Here is a 20,023-nt window from a genome sequence, read left to right as displayed (position 1 = left end):
TATTGTATGTGCAATAAGGCATAATGGGCTGAAAAAGTCATACATGGAAAGCCCATGAGGAAAAAGTGGAAAATCCAAAAGAGGTGGGAAATTAAGGAAGCAGTCCTAATCCAAGTGGAGTTGGAGGAGGACTCCTCCCTCCTCTACTTCGGCCGACCCAAGGGCTCCTCCCTTGTGGCGCAAGGCATGTACCCTCACTCCTACTTTATATACTAGAGGTTTAGGGATTTTAAGACACAACTTTGCCACGTGCAACCTTAAACCTCTACTTCATAGTTCTTCCTCTAGATCGGATTTATGCGGAGCTCGGGCGGAGCCCTGCAGGAATAGATCACCACCACCACCGGAGTGTCGTCACGCTTCCGGTGAAATTATCTACATCCTCATCTCTCTTGATGGATCAAGAAGGCGGAGATCGTCATCGAGCTATACGTGTGCGGAACACGGAGGCGTCGTCCGTTCGGCACTTGATCGGGACGGATCGTCAGACGGTTCGCGGGACGGATCGTGGGACAGTTCATGGGACGGATCGTGAAGACGTACCACTACATAAACCGTGTTTATTAATGCTTCCGCTTAGCGATCTACAAGGGTATGTGGATCCGATCTCCCTCTCGTAGATGATCATCACCATCATAGGTCTTCGTGTGCGTAGGATATTTCTTGTTTCCCATGCAATGTTCCCAACAGTGGCATCATGAGCTAGGTTCATGCATAGATGTAATCTCGAGTAAAACACAAAAGTTTTTGTGGGCGTTGATGTTCGATTTGCTGGCCTCCTTAGTCTTTTCTCGATTCGGCGGTATTGTTGGATTGAAGTAGCCCGGACCAACCTTACTCGTACGCTTACGAGAGACCGGTTTCATCGACTAACATGCAACTTGTTGCAGAAAGATTGCTGGTGGGAGTCAGTTTCTTCAACTTTAGTTGAATCGGATTTGACCGAGGCGGTCCTTGGAGAAAGGTTAAATAGCAATTTGCATATTACCGTTGTGGCTTTGCGTAAGTAAGATGCGATCATACTAGATACCCATAGCAGCCACGTAAAAAAATGCAACAACAAATTAGAGGACGTCTAACGTGTTTTTGCAGGGTATGCATGTGATGTGATATGGCCAAAGACATGATGTGATATATTGGATGTATGATATGATCATGTTGTAATAGTTAAATAGCTACAGCAACCGGCAGGAGCCATAGGGTTGTCTTTAAACTAACGCTTGTGCTTGCAGATGCGTTTACTATATTGCTAGGTTGTAGCTTTAGTAGTAATAGCATAGATAGCATGACAACCTTGATGGCGGCACGTTGATGGAGATCATGGTGTGGCACCGGTGATGACGGAGATCATGTTGGTGCTTTGATGATGGAGATCAAGAAGCACGAGATCATGGCCATATCATGTCACTTATGAATTGCATGTGATCTTAATCCTGCTATGCACCTTCTCTTGCTTAGTACGACGGTAGCATTATAAGGTGATCCCTCAATAAAATTTCAAGATAACATTGTGTTCTGCCCAACTGTGCACCATTGCGACAGTTCGTCATTTCGAGACACCACGTGATGATCGGGTGTGATAGACTCAACGTCCACATACAACTGGTGCAAAACAGTTGCACACGAAGAACACTCGGGTTAAACTTGACGAGCCTAGCATGTACAGACATGGCCTCGGAACACAAGAGACCGAAAGGTCGAGCATGAATCGTATGGTTGATATGATTAACATAGAGATGTTTACCACTGAAACTGCACTCAACTCACGTGATGATCGGACTTGAGTTAGTGAATTTGGATCATGCAACACTCAAATAACTAGAGGGATGTCTATTTGAGTGGGAGTTTATTAGTAATATGATTAGTTGAACTCTAATTGTCATGAACATAGTGAAAAGGTCTTTGCAAAAAATGTTGTAGCTTGCGTTGTAGCTCTACTATTTTTTAGATATGTTCCTAGAGAAAATTTAGTTGAAAGATGATAGTAGCAATTATGCGGACTGGGTCTGTAAACTCAGGATTGTCCTCATTGCTGCACAGAAGGCTTATGTACTTAATGCACCGCTCGGTGTACTGAACCTCGAGCGTCGTCTGTGGATGTTGCGAACATCTGACATACACGTTTTTTGATGACTACGTGATTGTTCAGTGTGTAATACTTAACGGCTTAGAATTGAGGCGCTGAAGACGTTTTGAACGTCATGGAACATATGAGATGTTCTAATAGATGAAATTGGTATTTCATGCTTGTGCCCTTGTTGAGAGGTATGTGACCTCCGACAAGATTCTTTGTATACAAAGTAAGGGAGAAAAGCTCAATTATTGAGCATGTGCTCAGATTGTCTGAGTGCTACAATCGCTTGAATCGAATGGGAGTTTATATTCCAGATGAGATAGTGATGGTTCTCTAAGGTCACTGCCACCAAGCTACTAGAGCTTCGTGATGAACTATAACATATCAAGGATACATATGATGATCCTTGAGCTATTTGCAATGTTTGACACTGCGAATGTAGAAATCAAGTAGGAGCATCAATTGTTGATGGTTAGTAAAATCACTAGTGTCAAGAAAGGGCAAGGGTAAGAAGGGATACTTTATGAAACGGCAAAAAAGTTGTTGCTCTAGTGAAGAAACCCAGGGTTGAACCCAAACCCGAGACTAAGTGCTTCCGTTATGAGGGAAACGGTCACTGAGGTGGAACTACCCTAGATACTTGGTAGAGGAGAAGGCTGGCAAAGTCGACAAAAGTATATTGGATATACCTGATATTGACATGTACCTTACTAGTATTCCTAGTAGCACCAGGGTATTAGATACCGGTTCAGTTGCTAAGTGTTAGTAAGTTGAAGTTATAGCTACGGATTAAAATGATACTAGCAAGGGTGAGGTGACGATGTGTATTGGAAGTAATTCTAAGGTTGACATGATCAAACATCGCACGCTCCCTCTACCATCGGGATTGGTGTTAAACCTAAATAATTTTTATTTGGTGTTTGCGTTGAGCATGAACATGATTGGATCGTGTTTATTGCAATAAGATTATTCATTTAAAGAGAATAATGGTTATTCTATTTGCTTGAATAAATACCTTCAATGGTTTATTGAATCTCGATCGTAGTGCTACACATCTTCATAATATTGATGCCAAAAGATACAAAGTCGTCATGATAGTACCACTTCCTTGTGGCACTGCCACTTGAGTCATGTTGGTGTAAAATGCATGAAGAAGCGCCATGCTAATGGATCTTTGTACTCACTCATTTTTGATACGTTTGAGACATGCAAACCATACCTATTGGTATAAACGCATGAAGAAACTCCATGCAGATTGATTGTTTGGACTCACTTGATTTGGAATCACTTGAGACATGCAAATCATACCACATGGAACAAGAAAGTAACTTGCTGGAAGTAATACATTTTTTGTGTGTGCAGTCCAATGAGTGCTGAGGCATGCAGTGGATATCGGTATGTTCTTACTTCGCTGACGAATTGAGTAGATACAGGAGTATTTACTTGATGAATCACAAGTCTGAAATATTGAAAAGTTCAAAGCTATTTTAGAGTGAAGATCGTCGTGACAAGAGGATAAACTGTCTACGATATGATCATAGAGATGAATATCTGAGTTGCAAGTTTTGGTACACAGTTAAGACAATGTGGAAATTGTTTCGCAATTCATGCCAGTTAGAATACCATAGTGTGATAGTGTGTCCGAACGTCATAGTCGTGCCCTAATTGATATAGTGCATAATATGATGTCTGTTATCGAATTACCACTATCGTTTATGGGTTATGCATTAGAGACCACCGCATTCACTTTAAATAGGGCACCATGTATTTCCGTTCAGATGACACCGTATGAACTATGGTTTGGAGAAACCTAAGCTGTCCTTTCTTAACAGTTTGGGGCTGCGATGCTTATGTGGAAAAGTTTCAACATGATAGGCTTGAACCCAAAGCGGATAAATGCATCTTCATAGGACACCCAAAACAGTTGGGTATACCTTCTATCTCAGCTCCGGAAGCAAAGTGTCTATTTCTAGAAATGGGTCCTTTCACGAGGAAAAGTTTCTCTCGAAATAATTGAGTGGGAGGGTGGTGGAACTTGATGAGGTTATTTAACCGTGACTTCAACCAGTGTGTAGCAGGGCGCAGGAAGTTGTTCCTGTGGTGCATACGCCAATTGAACTGGAAACTGATGATAGTGATCATTAAGCTTGGGATCAAGTTACTACAAACCTCGTAGGTCGACAAGGTCGCGTACTACTACAGAATGGTATGGTAACCCTGTCTTGGAGGTCATGTTGTTGAACAACAATGAACCTACAAGCTATGGAGAAGCGATGGCTGGACTGGATTCCGGCAAATGGTCGGAGACTAAGAAATCTGAGAGAGGGTCCGTGTATAAAAACAAAGTGTAGACTTTGGAAGAACTACTTGATGGTCGTAAGACTATTAAGTACATATGGATCTTTAAAAGGAAGACAGACGATGATGGTGAAAATTCACCATTAAGAAAAGCTCGACTTGTCGCAATGATGTTTCCGACAAGTTCAAAGAGTTGACTATGATGAGACTTTATCACTCGTAGCAATGCTAAAAGTCTGTTGGAATCATGTTAGTAGTTGCTAATTATTTACGAAATATTGCACATAGGATGTCAAAACATTGTTTCCTCAACGGTTTCCTTGAGGAAAGGTTGTATGTGATACAACCAGAAGGTTTTGTCGATCCTAAGGATGCTAACAAGTATGCAAACTCCAGTGATCCTTCTATGGACTCGTGCAAGCATCTCGGAGTTGGAATATACGCTTTGATGAGATGATCAAAGATTTTGGGTTTATACAAGGTTTATGAGAAACTTGAATTTCCAAAGAAGTGAGTGGGAGCACTATAGAATTTCTGATAAGTATATGTGGTTGAACTATTGTTGATCGGAAGTAATGTAGAATTTCTATAAAGCATAAAGGATTGTTTGAAAGGAGTTTTTCAAAGAAAAACCTGGATTGAGCTACTTTAATATTGAGCATCAAGATCTATAGAGATAGATCAAGACGCTTGATAAAACTTTCAATGAAATGCATGCCTTGACAAGTGTTTGAAGGAGTTCAAAGTAGATCAGCAAAGAAAGAGTTCTTGGCTGTGTTCTAAGGTGTAAATTTGAGTAAGACTCAAAGCCCAACCACGACAGAAGAAAGTGAAAGGACGAAGGTCGTCTCCTATGACTTAGTCGTAGGCTCAATAGTATGACATGTTGTGTACCGCACCTGATGTGTACCATGCCATGAGTCTGTCAAGGGGTACAAAGAGTGATCCAAGATTGAATCACTGAAAAGCGGTCAAAGTTATCCTTAGTAACTAGTGGACTAAGGATTTTTTTTTCTTGATTATGGAAGTGATTAAAGAGTTCGTCATAAAGGGTTACATCGATGCAAGTTTTGACACTAATCCGAATAACACTGAGTAGTAAACCGGATTCATATAGTGGAGCAATCATTTGGAATAGTTCCAAATGGCACGTAGTAGCAACATCTATAGGATGACGTAGAGATTTGTAAAGCACACACGGATCTGAAAGGTTCAGATCATTGACTAAAACCCTCTCTCACAAGCAAGACATGATCGAACCCCAGAACTGTATGGGTGTTAGATTCATTACAAACACAAAGTGATGTGAACTAGATTATTGACTCTAGTGCAATTGGGAGACTATTGGAAATATGCCCTAGAGGCAATAATAAATTGGTTATTATTATATTTCCTTGTTCATGATAATCTTGTATTATCCATGCTAGAATTGTATTGATTGGAAACTCAAATACATGTGTGGATACATAGACAACACACTGTCCCTAGTGAGCCTCTAGTTGACTAGCTCGTTGATCAAAGATGGTCAAGGTTTCCTAGCCATAGACAAGTGTTGTCACTTGATGACGGGGTCACATCATTAGGAGAATGATGTGATGGACAAGACCCAAACTATAAACATAGCATATGATCGTGTCAGTTTATTGCTACTGTTTTCCTGCATGTCAATGTATCTATTCCTATGACCATGAGATCATGCAACTCCCGGTCACAGGAGGAATACCTTGTGTGTATCAAACGTTGCAATGTTACTGGGTGACTATAAAGGTTCTCTACAGGTATCTCCAAAGGTGTCTGTTGGGTTGGCATGGATTAAGACTCGGATTTGTCACTCCGCGTGACGGAGAGGTATCTCGGGGCCCACTCGGTAATACAACATCACAATAAGCCTTGCAAGCAATGTGCCTAAGGAGTTAGTTACGGGATCTTGTATTACGAAATGAGTAAAGAGACTTGTCGGTAACGAGATTGAACTAGGTATGGAGATACCGACGATCGAATCTTGAGCAAGTAACATACCGAAGGACAAAGGGAATGGTATACGGGATTATATGAATCCTTGACATAGAGGTTCAACCGATAGAGATCTTCATAGAATATGTAGGAGCCAATATGGACATCAAGGTCCTGCTGTTGGCAATTGACCGGAGAGTGTCTCAGGTCATGTTTGCATAGTTCTCGAACCCTCAGGGTCTGCACACTTAAGGTTTGGTGACATTTTGGTATAGTTGATTATATGTGTTGGTCACCGAAGTTTTGTTTGGAGTCCCGCACATCACGAGGAGTTCTAGAATGGTCCGAAAACGAAGATTGATATATAGGAAGTTGGTATTTGGATTCCGGAAGGTTTTCGGGCATTGCCGGCAGTGTACCGGAACTGAAGAATGGGTTCCGGGGGGTGCTACTGCGACAAGAGACCTTCCCTAGAAACGGCGCCAGGAATCCTGTTGCTACGGGGTACGCCTATAGGGACTTCCTTGGCAAATATGCAAAGGATTTCCCCGCGGTCTTGGAGCCTTGCGTTGGTGTTCCCATGAAGCAGAAAGGGGGATGTACCACAACGGCGGTAAGTATTTCCCTCAGTTTGAGAACCAAGGTATCGATCCAGTGGGAGGATAGCGTCAAGTCACAAGTACCTGCACAAACACAAAGAGCTTGCACCCAACGCTATGAAGGGGTTGTCAATCCCTTATAGATTGTTTGCAAAGTGAGAACTGAAAGCAAAAAGTAAACAAAGCAAAGTAAAAGTGAAAGTGGAGACGATAGTTGTGAATGGACCCGGGGGCCGTAGTGTTCACTAGTGGCTTCTCTCATGAAAGCAAGTGGATGGTGGGCGAACGAATTACTGTCGAGCAATTGATAGAACCGCGCAAAGTCGTGACATTATCTATCGCAATGATTATATCTATAGGCATCACATCCAAAACAAGTAGACGGATACTTTCTGCATCTACTACTATTACTCCACACGTCGACCGCTATCCAGCATGCATCTAGTGTATTAAATTCAAAGGAACAGAGTAATGCCTTAAGCAAGATGACATGACGTAGATGGACAATCTCAAATTTATGACGAAAGCCCATCTTGTTACACTTGATGGCAACAACATGGTGTGTGCCTTGCTACCCCTTCTATCACTGGGAAAGGTCACTGCACCGTATGAACCAAATACCAAGCACTTCTGCCATTGCAAGAATCATAGATCTAGTTGGCCAAACAAAACGCAAGACTCGGAGAGACTTACAAGGATATCAAATCATGCATATAAGAAATCAGCAAAGACTCAAATATAATTCATAGATAATCTGATCACAAATCCACAATTCATCGGATCTCGACAAAGACACCGCCAAAGAGGATTACACCGGATAGATCTCCATGAAGATCATGGAGAACTTTGCATTGAAGATCCAAGAGAGAGAAGAAGGCATCTAGCTACTAACTACGGACCCGTAGGTCTGAAGTGGACTACTCATGAGTCATTCGAGAGGCGATGATGTTGATGTAGAAGCCCTTCAACTCCAAAGTCCCCTCCGGCAGGGCACCGAGAAGGGTCTCCAGATGGGATCTCGCGGAAACACAAGCTTGCGGCGGCGGAAAAGTTTTTTCGTGGATGCCCTGATTTTTTCTGCGATTTTAGGGAATTTATAGGCCAAAGAGCTAGGGTAGAGGAGCGCCAGGGAGGCCACAAACCTGGTTGCCGCGGGCCCCCCTGGCCGCGGCAACAGGTCTTGTGGGCTCCCTGTGGGCCCCCTGCCTTGGACCTCAAGTCCCCCGATCTTTTTCGTTTCTGGAAAAATTTATTTCGGGGATTTTATTCCGTTTGGACTCCGTTCCAAAATCAGATCTGACAAGAGTCGAAAACACAGAAAAAACAGGAACTGGCACTTGGCACTGAATTAATATGTTAGTCCCAAAAAAGATATAAAAGGTATATAAAACATCCAAAGTTGACAAGATAACAGCATGAAACCATCAAAAATTATAGATACGTTTGAGACGTATCAAGCATTCCCAAGCTTAACTCCTGCTCGTCCTCGAGTAGGGAAGTGATAAAGAATGAATTTTTGATGCTTTCATGCTACCTAGAATAGATGTCCTTTGTAACTCCTCTTATGTGACGTGAATGTTCAGATCCATTAGATTCAAAACAATAGTTTGCTATTGACGTGGAGACAATAATACTTCAAGCAAACTAGCAAGGTAATCATGAACTTCCAAAATAACTAGGCCAAAAGAAAGTTAACCTTACAAAATCATATAGTCTGGCTATGCTCTACCATCCTTGCACAACGAATTTAAATCATGCACAACCTCGGTATTGGCCAAGTAATTGTTTTCACACCTTTACTTTCTCAAACTTTTTCAACTCTCACGCAATACATGAGCGTGAGCCATGGTTTTAGCACTATAAGTGGAATGGAGTGTGGTGGAGGTTGCAAGGCAAACAAGGAGAAGATGGTCACATTGACTAGGCATATCAATGAGCTATGGAGACGCTCATCAATAGATATCAACGTGAATGAGTAGGGATTGCCATACAATTGATGCACTAGAGCTAAGAGTATGTGAAAGCTCTTAAAGAAAACTAGTGGGTGTGCATCCAACTTGCTTGCTCACGAAGACCTAAGGCAATTTTGAGGAAGCCTATCATTGGAATATACAAGCCAAGTTATATAATGAAAATTTCCCACTATCTATATGGTGGTGACAAAAAGAGAGACTCTCAATCATGTAGATCATGGTGCTTAATATGCACAAGTGTGGAAAGGTAGTAGCATTGTCCCTTCTCTCTTTTTCTCTCATTTTTTTGGTGGTATATTTGGCCTTTTTTATTTCCTGACATGGTACAATGCTCCATCAATGATGATCATCACACTTACAACTCAAAACTTAGAGAAATGATGACTCTATATGGAATGCCTTCGGTAGTGTACCGTGACAATGATCTAGCATGGCATAGACATCAATTGAAACATCATGCTAGCTATCTTATGATCATGCAATGGCAATGTAGAAGTGGTGGCACATGTCATGGTGGTAGTTGTATGGCAATATATTGGAATAGCTTTGAACAAGCCATAGTAGGTAGGTATGGTGGCTCTTTTGAGGGAGGCTATATGGTGGGTTTTGTGCACCCGCGAAAGTTGCACGACACTAAAGAAGATAGTGATGGTGGAAGGTGAAAGTGCATCTAAACCATGGACTCAACATTAGTCATGAAGAACTCATATACATGTTGCAAAAATTTTAGTAGTAATCGAAACAAAGTATTCAACGCATACTCCTAGGGGAAGGGTTGGTAGGTATAAACCATCGCGCGATCCCGACCGCCACACAAAGGCTGACAATCAATAGACTAATCATGCTCAGACTTCATCACATAGCGGTTCACCATACGTGCATGCTACGGGAATCACTAACTTCAACACAAGTATTTCTAGATCCACAACACCTTACTAGTATAACTTCAATATTACCACAACCACAACTCAAAACTAATTGAGATGAATCAAACTTCTCCAACTACTCAATGCACATGAAGGTGGAAGTTTTCATATCCCTTTGGATAACTACCCCTTTTGAGACTACTATCATAGCGTAGATCAACTACCAAGCCACTCACCGATGTGCTCTAAAAGATAGAAGTGAAGCACACAGAGCAAAATCAACTAGCTCAAAAGATATAAGTGAAGCACATGTGTGCTGAATTTTCTAACCAAAGGATATAAGTGAAGCTCGACAAAATCACGGTGAGTGCATGTCTCTCTCTATAGGTGTGTAGCAAGGAAGATTGTGACACAACAAAAATAAAAGACTCCTACGATACAAGAAAAACACATAACATGTGGTGAATAAAAATATTGCCCCAAGTAATGTTACCGATGGATTGAAGACGAAAGAGGGGATGCCTTCCTGGGGCATCCCCAAGCTTAGGCTTTTACGGCATCCTTGAATCAATTTGGGGTGCCTTGGGCATCCCCAAGCTTGAGCTCTTGCCACTGTTTATTTTTTGTCCATAAGAACTTCACCCAAAACTTGAAAACTTCACAACACAAAACTTAAACAGAAACTCGTGATAACATTAGTATAAGAAAGCAAACCACCACTTCCTTAGGTACTGTAGAAAACTTAAATTCTACTTATGTTGATGTTGGCTTACTGTATTTTCAATATTCCATGGCTAGTACCCCCCGATACAATCCATAGTTTCATCAAAATAAGCAACCAACTCAACAAAAACAGAATCTGTTAACATCAGACCAGATTGTAGCAATCTGTATACTTCGTATACTTATGGTACTTCCAAAATTCTGAAAAATTCCGAAAGTCTGAAGAATTTGCGTAGCAATCAGCAGCAAAAAGAATCAACTCAAAAGCTCTTAAATAAAAAAAATGAAAATTCTTTTCGTGAGCAGAAAGTTTGTGTCTTTTCCAGCATGACCAAACGATCATCCCCAAGACTAATCATAACGGTTTTGCTTGGCACAAACGCAAAAAGAAACACAAAAAACACAATCATAACAGAATTATGAAAGTGTGGAAAACACAAAACAGAAAGAAAAAGGATAGATTCGTTGGGTTGCCTCCCAACACGCGCTATTGTTTAATGCCCTTAGCTAGGCAAAAGGTGATGGAATCACGTATAGTCATCTTTGGTGCTCAAACCATAAGTAGTGTGATCATTTATCATCTTAAGATCTTCATCTTTATTGGATGACTCACCACTAGCTTTAGGAACAAAAATAGACTTGACGGTCTTTTTGAGAGTGAGTGGAGTATTTTGCATAGCGGCAAAAGCGGAACCCAAGTTGGTTATGACATCTTCTAGTTTGCCCATTCTAGAGGAATCATTAACTATAGGTTCCTTCTCCCTTAAATTTTTCAAAACCATTCCCACTTTGGATCCTACTGAGTAATTTGATTGTGGATCTTTCTATCCAAACCCTCAATAAGTTCAATTGTGGCAATTTTGTTTTCAATAGCATCAAGCCTTTGCATCACGTGTTCCAAGGTCAAGGAAGTTCCATTAACCATGAGCGGGGGTGAGCCTACCAAATTAATGATAGCTCCATAAGAGTCAACAGTATGGCTCCCCAAGAAATTCCCGCCTACGATGGTATCAATAATATACCTATTCCAAGGAGAGATTCCAACATAAAAACTGCCAAGAAGAACGGTAGTGGATTGCTTACGAGTAGATCTACTTTGAGCATTGCAAATCCTGTACCAAGCGTCCTTTAAATTTTCTTCCTCAATCTACTTGAAATTGAGAACTTCGTTCTCAGGGGTATCGTTTGGAGTGGTGGGTCTAGCCATTAATGGACTATCCCACACACAAACGAGCAGGAAGTAAGCGAGTGAAACGGGCAAAGGATAAAGGCAAAAAGGCAAAAGAAAACGGTAAAGGAGAAAGGCAAAAAGGCAAATGAAAACGGCAAGGGAGAAAGGCAAACGAAAACGGCAAATGTGAAGTGGGGGAGAGGAAAACGAGAGGCAACTGGTAAAAAAGGTAAATTCAAGAGATGAGTTTGTGACACCTACTTGGATAGATCTTGACTTGATCTCTCCTCCCTGGCAGCGGCACCAGAAATCCTTCTGCTACTGCTACAACAGACCTTCCCTAGCAACAGCGCCAGGAATCCTGCTGCTACGGGCTACGCCTATAGGGACTTCCTTGGTAAATATGCAAAGGATTTCCCCGCGGCTTTGGAGCCTTGCGTTGGTGTTCCCTTGAAGAGAAAAGGGTGATGTAGCACGGCGGCGGTAAGTATTTCCCTCAGTTTGAGAACCAAGGTATCGATCCAGTGGGAGGATCGCGTCAAGTCACAAGTACCTGCACAAACACAAAGAGCTTGCAACCAACGCTATGAAGGGGTTGTCAATCCCTTATAGATTGTTTGCAAAGTGAGAACTGAAAGCAAAAAGTAAACAAAGCAAAGTAAAAGTGAAAGTGGAGACGATAGCTGAATAGACCCGGGGGCCGTAGTGTTCACTAGTGGCTTCTCTCATGAAAGCAAATAGACGGTGGGTGAACGAATTACTGTCGAGCAATTGATAGAACCGCGCAAAGTCGTGACGTTATCTATGGCAATGATTATATCTATAGGCATCACGTCCAAAACAAGTAGACACATACTTTCTGCATGTACTACTATCACTCCACATGTCGACCGCTATCCAGCATGCATCTAGTGTATTAAGTTCAAAGGAACAGAGTAACGCCTTAAGCAAGATGACATGATGTAGATGGACAATCTCAAATTTATGATGAAAGCCCATCTTGTTACCCTTGATGGCAACAACACGATGCGTGCCTTGCTACCCCTTCTGTCACTGGGAAAGGTCACCGCACGGTATGAACCCAAAACCAAGCACTTCTCCCATTGCAAGAATCATAGATCTAGTTGGCCAAACAAAACCCAAGACTCGGAGAGACTTACAAGGATATCAAATCATGCATATCAGAAATCAGCAAAGACTCAAATATAATTCATAGATAATCTGATCACAAATCCACAATTCATCGGATCTCGACAAACACACCGCCAAAGAGGATTACATCAGATAGATCTACATGAAGATCATGGAGAACTTTGTATTGAAGATCCAAGAGAGAGAAGAAGCCATCTAGCTACTAACTACGGACCCGTAGGTCTGAAGTGGACTACTCACGAGTCATTGGAGAGGCGATGATTTTGATGTAGAAGCCCTCCAACTCCAAAGTCCCCTCCGGCAGGGCACCGTGAAGGGTCTCCAGATGAGATCTCGCGGAAACGGAAGCTTGCGGCGACGGAAAAGTGTTTTCGTGGATGCCCTGATTTTTATGCAATTTTAGGGAATTTATAGGCCAAAGAGCTTTGGCAAAGAAGCGCCAGGGAGGCCACAAGCCTGGTTGCCGCCCCCCCCCCCCCCGGCCACGGCAACAGGGCTTGTGGGCTCCCTGTGGGCCCCCTGCCTTGGCCCTCAAGTCCCCCGATCTTCTTCTGTTCTGGAAAATTTTATTTCGGGGATTTTATTCCGTTTCGACTCCGTTCCAAAATCAGATCTGAAAAGAGTCAAAAACACAGAAAAACAGGAACTGGCACTTGACACTGAATTAATAAGTTAGTCCCAAAAAAGATATAAAAGGTATATAAAACATCCAAAGTTGACAAGATAACTGCATGAAACCATCAAACATTATAGATACGTTTGAGACGTATCAGGGGGCACTGGGTGGGCCCACCTAGCCCCAAGGGGTCCAGATGGGTTTACTGGATGTGAAATAAGGCATAATGGGCTGACAAAGTCATCCAAGGAAAGCCCATGAGGAAAATGTGGAAAATCCAAAAGAGGTGGGAAATTAAGGAAGGAGTCCTAATCCAAGTGGACTTGGACGAGGACTCCTCCCTCCTCTACTTCGGCTGACCCAAGGGCTCCTCCCTTGTGGCGCAAGGCCTGGCCCCTCCCTCTTCCTTTATATACTAGAGGTTTAGGGCTTTTGAGACATAACTTTGCCACGTGCAAACCCTAAACCTCTACTTCATAGTTCTTCCTCTAGATCAGATTTCTGCGGAGCTCGGGCGGAGCCCTGTAGGAATAGATGACCACCACCACCGGAGCACCGTCACACTACCGGGGAACTCATCTACATCCTCATCTCTCTTGCTGGATCAAGAAGGAGGAGATCATCATCGAGCTATACGTGTGTGGAATGCGGAGGTGCCATCCGTTCGGCAATTGATCGGGACGGATCGTGAGACGGTTCGCGGGACGGATCGTGAACACGTACCACTACATCAACCTCGTTTATTAACGCTTCCGCTTAGCGATCTACAAGGGTATGTGGATCTGATCTCCCCCTTGTAGATGATCATCACCATGATAGGTCTTTAGTGCGTAGGAAAATTTTTGTTTCCCATGCAATGTTCCCAACACGACTATGCCCGCAGCTGGCAAGGAAATCAACACAGTCCACCAATGACTATGCCCGCAGCTGGCAAGGACATCAATATAGTCCATCAATGACTATGCCCACAGCTGGCCAGGAGGTCAATACAGTCCACCTACGACTACGCCCACGCCCAGTGCGGGGGACAGACAACTGGAGGTACGAAGCCTCTCGTACGTCAAGGGGGGCCACTGAGCATCGCGGCTCACGGGCCTAACTGCACTCGTAGCCCATTCCCTCTTAGGTCGTCCTGGAATCCGATCGGTTCAACGATGGTGGAGGTACGTGCGGGGCGGGCCCTGCCGACGCAGATCCCAGTGCGCTCAACGAGCCACATAAAAACTCTTAGGGAGAACGCTGGAATCACTCGTACGTCAATGGGGACTCCTGAGCATCGCGACTCAGGAGCCTGAATTGCGCCCATAGCCCCTTTCCTCTTGGGCCGCCAAGGCGTTCCGACGGCGGCGGAGGTACCCGCGGGGCAGGCCCTGCCGGCGCAGAGTGCTGAAGGAGTTCGGGAGTCTCAAATTGCCAGTTTCTTAGGAGGGACATTGGATTCGCTCGTACATCAAGGGGGACTCCTGAGCATCGCGACTCAGGGGCCTAACTGTGCTCATAGCCCCTTCCCCCTTGGGCCATCCTGGTATCCGGTCGGTCCAATGGCGATGGACGTACACGCGAGGCGGGCCCTGCCGACGCAGAGTGCTAAAGATGTTCTGAAGTTTCAAAATCCTTGCCGCGTTCCCCTCATGAGGGTTGCTCGCACGTCAAGGGGGACTCCTGAGCATCGCGACTCATGAGCCTAACTGGACCCGTAGCCCCTCACCTCTTGGGTCGTCCTGGAATTCGGTCGGTTCAATGGCGGCTGAGGTATGCGCGGGTCGGGCCCTGCCAATGCAGAGTATCATAGCAAACATGAAAGAAACGAGGCGAAGAAAAAATTCAAGCAGTCATCCAGTTATTACAAGCCTAAACAAGTTTTTGAAAACGCAAATGAGTTTGACGCCTCCACAAGGCACCATGTGCATTGCAGGAAAAAACTAGGGGGAAGATATCAGAAGGAACGGCCGCTGCCGGTCGCCCCATCGTCAGGGGGCTTGTCATTTGCGTCAGTGGCGTCGTCTTCCCCGTCGTCGGCTTCAGCGGCATCTAGAAATGGGGGAACTGCGGCGTGGGCAAACCTCTTCACCAACGGCTCCACGAGGCCCTTCACCGCCTCCAAAGCGCTGTCGCGGGCCTCAGTAGGGACCGGCAGGATCAGGGAGTTGAAGTAAAACCCTGGCTCACGAAGATGAAGGTGACTGAAGATGCGTGTCGCGGCCTCAAAAAAGAGGTCGCGGCAATCACTTTCCAAGATCTTGTCCACTAGGATGACGGCATCCTCCAACGCCACGGCGAGCTCCGCCACGAGCATGGCGAAGCCGCCCCCTGGGGTGGCCAGAGGCTCATCAAACCCATCCCGGTAGAGGGTGTGGAGCGTCGTGCGAAGCCTGAGCTCAACGTTAGGGAAGCCGACCAACTCCGCGGGCTTCTTCTTCTCGGCCGCAGCGAGGGCTTCCTCCTTGGCATCGAGAAGGGTCTTCTTCGAGGCAATCTCCTTCTCCTGCTCATCCAAGCGCGCCTGCTTCGCGCCCAGGCGAGTTTCCTCCTGGGACAGCTCCTCTTCCCGGGCGGCGAGCTTGGTCTTGCGGGCATCGAGTTCTTCCTCCCGCGGGCGAAGCAGCTCGGCTAGCTTGGCTTGTTCTTCTTGGAAGGCCTTCAGGCGAGTCTCCGGCTCTTCGCATCGTTTGGCAGCCGCCACGGCTCCTTCCATCGCCTCCTCGCGCACGGCGCGAGCGTATTTGGCTTCCTTCATCGCCTCCTCATGCGCGGCGTGAGCGGATTCGGCTTCCTTCAGCGCCTCCTCGCGCGCAGCGCGAGCGGCGTTGGCCTCCTTCTCGCACTTCTCCATCACGACCGCGACCTTGCCCAGGGCACCGAAGGCCTCGTTCAGGAAGCCCTCAACGTATACCGGAGTCCTATGGATCTCCCCCTGAGGAGCCTCTAGTGCTGTCGCGGGCGTTGTCGTCAGGGAAGCAGTGTCACGAGCGACAGGGGGCTCCGAAGGTTCCTCGGAGATTGCGAGCATTGGCGCATCAATGGATTGAGGGCCCTCAAGAGCCTGCCCCTCGCGCAACGGCGCCGCCACGACCGCCTCAGGACGCTTCAGGGGCTCGGGGGGCTCGACGATCAAGGCCTGAGAGGTCGCCACGCGAGCCTTCCCTTCTTCATCGGCAAGCGGTAACGCATTGGGGAGGGTCGGCGGTGTGTCAGGAGTCGCCTTTGGCTTGACGCCCGCCTTCTTCTTCTTCGCCGACAGCGAGGCAACATCCCTGGACATCAGGCAAAAAGGGAATCAGCCATGTGCGGACGATGGACGTGCGGGATGTGCCGAGACGAGTCACTTACTCTTCGACGTCGACCCATCTCCTCTTCCTCTCCACCCCAGCAACGGCAGGGGCGACAGGGCCCCCCACGGATGGGGGCGAGCCCGGCGCCTCAGATTTCCCGCCGGTGGAGGCAAGATACACCAAGGGCGACTCAGCCCCGTGCTTCCAGGCGGCGAGCAGGCTCGTGGACCGCGTGGTGCGCGGGGCCGACCTGGCTCCCATGGAGATCCTGGTCAGGCGCGAGGAGATCACCGCGGAGTCTTCGCCGGTGACATCATCATCTTCAAGCTCGCGCAGAAGGACGGCTTGTGACGGGAGAGGCGTGATCGTCAGGCAGTCGTCGACGGTCTTCTATGAGTCCTCCCCACCGAAGGTGTCGTCCGATGACACCTCTTCCGGACCAGCGCCCTCGGCCAGGAAGAGCCCCCTCTAATCGAAGGTAGGAAACGTGGCGATCAGGTTGGCTCGGTCGTCTAGACGGTACAGCGGACCCAGAGCCTCGGGCATGTCACCAGGGTAACCGCCCAGCAGGGTCGGCACGACCTTGTTCAGCTCCTTAGTAGAAAGGTCCTGGGACCGGAGCCTGAGCTTGTCCTCACCGAGTTGGTAGTCCCACAGGGGTCTGGATTGGGCCTGAAGGGGAACCAGGCGCTGCGCCAAGAATTCCTTCACTATCATCCTACCGGTCAGACTCTTGGCGCTGATGTCGTGGGAGAAGCGCTCCAGGATGGGCACGGCCCGAGGGTCGGAGAGCTTCGCTGAGCTCCACGCAGAAGTCTTCTTCGGCAGCCCCTTCGACATCTCCAGCTGAGGGTTCTGATGACCCACAAGTATAGGGGATCAATTGTAGTCCTTTCGATAAGTAAGAGTGTCAAACCCAACGAGGAGAAGAAGGCTCTGATAAACGGTTTTCAGCAAGGTAATAACTGCAAGCACTGAAAGTAGCAGTAACAAGTGATGTTGTAGTGAGGTGAAACGTAGCAAGCGAAAAGTAACAAGTAACAAGTAGTAGCAACGGTGCAGCAAAGTGGCCCAATCCCTTTTGTAGCAAGGGACAAGCCTGAACAAAGTCTTATAAGAGGAAAAACGCTCCCGAGGACACACGGGAATTTCTGTCATGCTAGTTTCATCATGTTCATGTGATTCGCGTTCTTTAGTTCGATAGTTTGATATGTGGGTGGACCGGCGCTTGGGTACTGCCCTTACTTGGACAAGCATACCACTTATGATTAACCTCTCTCGCAAGCATCCGCAACTACGAAAGAAGAATTAAGACAATGTCTAACCATAGCATTAAACTAGTGGATCCAAATCAGCCCCTTACGAAGCAATGTATAGACTGGGGTTTAAGCTTCTGTCACTCTAGCAACCCATCATCTACTTACTACTCCCCAATGCCTTCCTCTAGGCCCAAAGATGGTGAAGTGTTATGTAGTCTATGTTCACATAACACCACTAGAGGAAAAGACAACATACAACAATCAAAATACCGAACGAATACCAAGTTCACATGACTATTATCAGCATGACTTATCCCATGTCCTCAGGAACAAAAGTAACTACTCACAAAGCATAATCATAATCATGATCAGAGGTGTAATGAGTAGCATCAAGGATCTGAACATAAACTCTTCCACCAAGTAATCCAACTAGCATCAACTACAAAGAGTAATCAACACTACTAGCAACCTTACAAGTACCAATCGGAGTCGCGAGACGGAAATTGGTTACAAGAGATGAACTAGGGTTTGGTGAGGAGATGGTGTTGATGAAGATGTTGATGGAGATGACTCCGCTCCGACGAGAGGAGTGTTGGTGATGATGATGGCGACGAATTCCCCCTCCGGGAGGGAAGTTTCCCCGGCAGGATCGTCCTGCCGGAGCTCTAGATTGGTTCTGCTCAAGTTCCGCCTCGTGGCGGCGGAGAATCCACGAAAAATCTCCACCCTGATTTTTGTTTCTTGGAAGAAACCCTTCATATAGCAAAAGAGGGGGGCCAGTGGGCCACCAGGGTGCCCACAAGCCCTGTTGCCGCGTCTAGTGGGGTAGGCCGCGGCAACCAAGCTTGTGGGCCTCTGGCAGCTCCCCTCTGACACTTCTTTCGCCAAATATTTTTTATATATTCCAAAAAATTCCACATTGATTTTCAGGGCATTTGGAGTTGCGCAGAATCGAGGACTTTGACTTGCTCCTTTTCTAGTCCAAAGTTCCAGCTACCGGTATTCTCCCTCTTCAAATAAACCTTGCAAAATAAGAGATAAAAGGCATAAGTATGGTACCACAAAGTATAATAATAGTCCATAAAGCGATAAATATCAACATGAAAGCATGATGCAAAATGGACGTATCAGGTTGGCGTCCTTGAGGCTCATATGAACCCAACGTTGCCTAAAGTTTTCCACCTTCTTCCCGTACTTAAGGAGCAAATTGCCGCCCTAGGATGCTACGAAGGAGACGCGTGCCGACAAATGGGTGTCGTCGTGCAGGCATGGGCTGAAGAAATGGTGGAAGAGGACTACTGATGGTCGCACGCCTACGAAGGCCTCGCGGTAGAAAGCAAAGACGTATAGGAGCAAGATGGAGTTGTGCTGGAGGTGAAGGTCCTCGATCCTATAGTTGTTTAGGATGGCGGTGAAAAACGAGGAGAAAGGCGGCACCAGCCCGGCGAAGACGCTATGGTGGATGAAAGGGTATACCGCCTTCGATGCGGGCCGCTTTGCTGTGGCGTCGAGCCAGATCAGGGTCCGCCCGTGACCGTTGGACTCGGCCGCAGTCCATGGGAGCATGAGGGTAAGATCCACATCCTTGCAGAGGACGCACTCCAGGAGCGGAGGAGCCGGCGCAGGACCTCTCTGGCTTCTGCTTGCCGGCAGGCACCATCGCAGAACCACAAGGGAACAACGTGGTGCTGGATCTGGGAGACGCCGGTTGGAGTTGGAGACCGAGGAGGAAGAGCAAGTGTGGGAGAAGGGAAAGCAATAATGGACCAACACAACAAGTCAGGTTCCTAATAGCTCGTGTGAAGACAGAAGGCAAGGGAGACCCGACATCAGCCGCGTGACGCGTAGCGGCCTGGCCCACGAGCATTTAGGGCCCGCGGCGCCTCAAGCCGCCCCCAAGGCTTCGCCTAGAGGCTGGTGCTACCTCTTGAGCTTTCGTTGGTTTTTCCCTTGAAGAGGAAAGGATGGTGCAGCATAGTAGCAGTAAGTATTTCCCTCAGTTTTGAGAACCAAGGTATCAATCCAGTAGGAGAATCAAGCCAAGTGTCCAGAGTACCTGCGCAAACA

The sequence above is a fragment of the Hordeum vulgare genome, chromosome 2H, assembly GCF_904849725.1.
Source record: "Hordeum vulgare subsp. vulgare chromosome 2H, MorexV3_pseudomolecules_assembly, whole genome shotgun sequence".
In the NCBI taxonomy this organism is placed as follows: domain Eukaryota; kingdom Viridiplantae; phylum Streptophyta; class Magnoliopsida; order Poales; family Poaceae; genus Hordeum; species Hordeum vulgare.
This window is presented reverse-complemented; position numbering follows the sequence as displayed.